The 5,911-nt window shown below is 40.8% G+C and overlaps 1 gene segment (V, D, J or C); it reads right to left on the bottom strand.

Moving 5' to 3' along the window:
* Window positions 1–329: 329 nt before the first annotated feature.
* Window positions 330–4,000, bottom strand: LOC308117895 (Ig kappa-b4 chain C region-like). The segment is given in 3 exons: window positions 3,995–4,000; window positions 1,882–1,963; window positions 330–839 (listed from the first exon to the last, which is right to left on the bottom strand).
* Between the last annotated feature and the right edge of the window lie 1,911 nt (window positions 4,001–5,911).

The following is a 5,911-nucleotide window of genomic DNA, read 5'->3' as shown; positions in this document are numbered from 1 at the left end:
ATCAACCTGTATGCTGATGATGTTGTTTAGTATCTTAGAAATTCTCTCAATCGACGAACCAAAGTCAAATCACCATTTTGAGACGTGATCACACTTCATATAAAAAATGTAAACTGTCAAAGTAATCTCATTTTGTATTTAACCACATTTGTTCATGATGAATGAAGAGCACAGCTTCCTCTGACTGACTGTGTGTTTCGAGTCTGTTTCATATGAAAGTAATTCAGCAACAAGAGGTGGAATCCTGAGAGTATCAAGTCAAATTTCTACTCTAAAGAAGGTGTTATGATGATTTTATTGCTGTAGAAAAGTCATGAAAGACCAAAGATTGAGGTGAAAACTGTCTTTATTTTGTCAAAGCTTGAAGAAAATGATGATGAAAGAAGATGAATATTGATGAAGTCAGTTTGCTTTGATGATAGAAGAAAGTGAAAGAGGGTGAATGACAGAGGTGAGATCAGTGTGAGAGTAAAAGCAGTGTGAGAGTCCCAGTGAGTCCGGTCAGGACTGGGAACACTGGTCTCTCCTCAGTGTCTCTCTGAGGGGAGTCTGGGAGCCCCGGGTGGCCTCACAGGTCACAGAGCCCACCTTCCTCCACTGGTCTGCAGGGAGCCTCAGGGTGCTGCTCCAGCTGTAGAGGCCGTCCTTCTGCAGCACCCCGGGGCTCCTGCTCTCCTCCCAGCTGCTGCTGCTGCTGCTGCTGCTGCTGTCCTCCACCTTCCAGCTCAGACTCCAGTCTGAGGGGAAGCCCTCGTTGGCCAGGCACATGAGCGTGGCCTTCCCCTGCTGCAGCTCCTCTCTGGAGGGGGGCAGCACCGTCAGGGTGGGGCGGGTATCACCTAGGAGACACCAATCAAATTAGAGGACAGGGAGCACCCAGCTGTCAATCAACCAGCACACACCTGGACAGCTTTAGTGGGAGACAGCTGATTTGGTCCTGGAAGAAGTTGCTGTCAGAGGCTTTTTCTGCTCCAGCAGTCACTCACTCACACATTGTTTCACTTCCCTTTAAGAAGCCTCTCATGCACATCAGCACAGAGAGAATCATCCAACACTTTGAACTGAAATACCTCAAACTACACAGGAAGGAACACAAGCTGATGTCTCAACGTTTACTCTTCATTTGCATCAACGTTATCAGAAAGTTTACACTTTACAACTTATGACTGGAAACTTTAACATGAACTTCAAATCTAAATTAATATTTTCAATTATTAGGAGCTAAATTTGAAAAAAAAAACAGTGAAAATTATATCAAGAGGTTTTCATAATTTTACAACATTTATCATCAGTATTTCTATTTTACTGTAAAATAATATTAATTGTAAAGTATCAGCAGAAACAGAATTGGGAAACATTCTATAGAACCAAGAATAAATCCAGCTGTGATGAAGAGACACTCAATAAAACAAGAAGAATAAAACCTGCACACATTCCAACACAAACACATTTCAAACAGTGGACATGTCAACTAAAACTCAGCCCAAAGACAGACCAGTGCACCAGAAATGTCCCTAAATACACAGGTCAGTGTAAAAACAGCTTCAACATGAGACTGGTAGAGTTAAAACAGTGTGTTCCACAGCCATCAGGCTCTAACTGAGCACATTTAAAGACTGACAAGATCTTTGGTTTTGTCATTTAATCCTAATGAGATTTTAATCCGGTGTAAATTTAAAACTAATAACTTTTCTCTGTGATCAAATTAAAGTGAAACAGAGCTGAGCTAAACTACATGAAATCAATGGAGATTAAAACTTGATCACTACAATAATTATTAAGAAAAAAAAACATCTTTCTAATCTCAAATCATTCAAAACAAGGTTTAATGTAGGAATTTGAATTATTTAGTTGAAAGTATTAAAAGGAGAATAAACTTACTTCCAACATCCAGTCTGGTTCCTCCACCGAACGTGTACCACAGTGATACAAACTCATTGAGCCGCTGTACAAAAACCTCTGACTGTAGAGAGACGCCACTCTCTGATTCTGAAACCAACAAACTCACCAAAACAACTTTTACCACCTGATCCTAACGGAACACAAGAGGACAGTTCTTTCATCTGCAATGTCTACTTGAAATACATATATTTATAGAGATTGTTTTAAAGATTATTTTCTATTTTTTTCTATTATGTCTATTTGAATTTATTCCTGAAGGGATTTAACAGCAAAAATAGAAAATGTAAAAAAATAAATGTAAATGTAAAACTACAGACGTATTTAATATTGTCATTAAAGTTTGAATCCAGAGTGAAAGTGAGAGATGAAAGTGATCCAGGTCCCTGTTGGAGTCAGTCAGAACATTTCCATAGAGCCACTTTGCATCAGCAGCACCATGCTCCAGTGCTCTGGGAGAGTTTATAGTCCTGACAGTTGAAGACTGGATGACTGACAGCCGTCCTTCATGACAACAGAAGACAGAGAAATCCTCCTCATCAGAAACATGAGTGTGATCTGCGTCCTCATCTGGACTCTCCTCTGCTGCTGCTTCACAGGTAAAGTCCAGAGAATCAAACTCCTCTCCTCTGTCAACATCCGTCCCTCTGAAATGAAGCCCACAAAACCATGAGGCTGCTTGATGTTTCTGTCTGTGTTTCCTCAGAGTCCAGAGGCCAGGTCACAGTGACTCAGCCTGCAGCAGTCAGCTCTGCTCTGGGAGCCTCCGTCACCATCACATGTAGGACCAGTCAGAATGTTTATGTTTATGATGATGGTGATCAGGCTTTAGCCTGGTACCAACAGAGAGATGGACAACCTCCTAAATTGCTCTTTTACTGGACCAACACTCGAGCATCAGGGACTCCAGATCGTTTTACAGGCAGTGGATCAAACTCTGACTTCACTCTGACCATCAGTGGAGTTCAAGCTGAAGATGCTGCAGTTTATTACTGTCAGAGTTATCATGAAATCAACAGTCAAGATGTGTTCACACAGTGAAAAACCGTCGTACAAAAACCTCCCTCAGTCAGACTGAACAGAAACTGACTGCTGCACACTGATACACTTCACTGAACACACACACACACACACACACACACACACACACACACACACACACACACACACACACACACACACACACACACACACACACACACACACACACACACACACACACACACACAGGTCTACTGAGCGCAGAGTTCAACACCACTTCATACCAAACTAAAGTTTGTGCAGAAGTTTTTAGCTCCAACATCTTTATGACAACCATATACTGTAGGATCCCATCTTGTGAAAAGGTTTAACACGGGGAATAGCCTCTGATTAAATCATTTAATAAACTAAACTGTGTCTCGGTGGGGAGTTGAACACGGGCCTACTGATTGCAAGGAAAGAATTCCTCCACTAGACGAGCAGCATATTGATTTACAAGTGAGATTCTTACACAGATTTTATTATGACCTTACACTCACTTTACCTCCAGTTTCTCCTCTAAAGTCAGAGTTTTACATTTATACACCAGTAAATAATCAACCTCATTCATTTGGATTCTTAACTGTTAGCTCTCGCGGCGCATAAGCTGGCGTCACAACTCACTCAGTTACCTTGAAAAAGTAATCCAATTACTGATTACTAGTTATTCCTTGAAAAAGTAACTTAGTTACCTTACTGATTACTTGTTTTTAAAAGTAACTAAGTTAGATTACAAGTAATCTTATAGTTACTTTCAGCAGCTGCCAACAACATGCCCCCCTCAATCTCAACATAAAAAGGACAACTGGTTTTACCAGAAACTGAGTTCTGATCACTGCCTGGCCTCCTGCTGATCCAGATTTAACCTTTGACCTTCATTCTTTGTTGTATTTATATCTGACTCATGGTTTTATTATCAGATTTTTACTATTACTGGTATTTATTAGTACATAGTTTAGTCTATTGTTGCACTATTTATCTGTTTTAAATAGAGCAATAGTATTTATTTGTTTGCACAACCTGCTCTATGCAACATTTTAATGACAGAGTAACGTGTTATTAATTAATGCGTTACCGGCATGACTGTGGCTATGTCCCGCTGGTCTTCCCTCCCCCTCTCTCTAACTGGTAACTTGGTAAAGATGGTGATTCTCCCTAAATTTCTTTATTTGTTCCAACACATTCCAATTTTTATAAGAAAATCTTTTTTTTTAACAGATCAGACAATAATATAATGTTTGTGGTTGAACCAGACTCCTTGCATCAAAAAATTATTCTACAACTTCCCAAAAAGCGAGACGGTCTTGCACGACGTAACATCATACAATACTATTGGTCATGCAATATTAATAAGCTCTGTCATTGGCTGGACAATGAAGCCGACACAGATCCTTCATGGGCTCAAATAGAACGGCGATCTTCAAGGTTCTCTCTCCAGTCCCTCCTCACTTCTCGTCTCCCTGTTAACATTCATAACATCTAACAGAACCCTGTTGTCAACAATTCCTTGAAAATCTGGCTGCAGTTCCGTAAATATTAAAGCTTGAATTACCCCTCAATTTAAGAACTGATTGTTAAAAACCATCTATTTCCGCCCTCCCTATCAAATCCTGCATTTTAAATCTGGCAAAACAAGGGCCTGGGGCCTCATTTATAAAACACTGCGTAGGATTCCTACTAAAAATGTTGGTGCGCTCTAAAGCTGAAAATGTTGTGCGCCCAAACAAATTCAGATTGGTGAAACCGTGCGTACTGCACTTTCCTGTTATAGATCACAGTCCACCTGGAAGGTCCCACAGTTGATGTCCCGCCCTCAACACGTCCACTTTTAACCATAAATGGTCGATGCAAAGTGTCTCGTCAATATCTTTGCATCTCAATCAGCCCGTTGATCGCCGGCATTTGACGCTAAATCCTGAGAGAAAAGAAGAAGAAAAGGAATTTTACAGAGAGAGAAATAGTCATGGAGGAGGTGGAGGTCAGGAAAATTATATTAGTTGGTGGGCACCAGTGTTGCCACAGTTACCTTGCAAAAGTAATCAGATTACTGATTACTAGTCACTCGCCTAAAAAGTAATTTAGTTACTTCATTGATTACTTGTTTTTAAAAGGAACTAAATTGGATTACAAGTAACTTTTTAGTTACTTTCAACAGTTGCCGACACCGCCCCACGTCTCTAAATAAAAAGGACAACTGGTTTGGCCACAAAGTGAGTTCTGATCACTGCCTGGCCTCCTGCTGATCCAGATTTAACCTTTGACCTTCATTCTTTGTATTTATATCTGACTCATTTTGTAATGATCAGATTTTTACCATTACTGGTATTTATTTACCCAGTTGTAGTCTGTTGTTGACCTTTTAATTACCCCCCTTGAGGAGAAATTAAGTCTTTTATTGATTGATTGATTGAAAAAGAAAAAAATGACAAAAAGAGTTCAACATCTCTGCAGTTGTGTTATTGTGGCAATAATATGGTTTAGTGTTGACATTTCTTAGTTTCCGTTGTTTCGTGTCACCTGAACGCACCGTTAGAGCGAGTTGGTCTGTGATTGGCTGAGAGTGGAGAAGGGGGCGGGTCAGGTTGGACTGCATGCGCTGCATGTGTCTGTGGCCGTTTCCCAATTCTTAGAGCGCCAGTGTGTACTCGCTTACGTCACGAGTAACTACTTGCAGCGTCCTCGGAAGTGCGGAAATGCAAATTTACGAGGACGCATCGGCGTTAATGGAGAATTGGAACACGAGTACTTCATGACGCTGTGGCTGTCATGGCTGGATGATGGACCCTGAAGCTGAGGAGGAGGAGGAGGAGGAGGAGGAGGAAGAGGAGGAGGAGGAGGAGGAGGAGGAACCTGTTTCCTCTCTGGTTCAGCAGGAAGGTGATTTGTACCTGATATTTTATATGATGATCTAAATTTTAGAACATTATTGTGAAATAGTACCTTTTCTGTCACATACATGCGGTGTATGTTACAGTGTATTGTACCGTGTATA

Source organism: Lipophrys pholis, assembly GCF_963383615.2.
Source record: "Lipophrys pholis genome assembly, chromosome: 12".
Classification (NCBI taxonomy): Eukaryota; Metazoa; Chordata; class Actinopteri; order Blenniiformes; family Blenniidae; genus Lipophrys; species Lipophrys pholis.
This window is presented reverse-complemented; position numbering and strand designations above follow the sequence as displayed.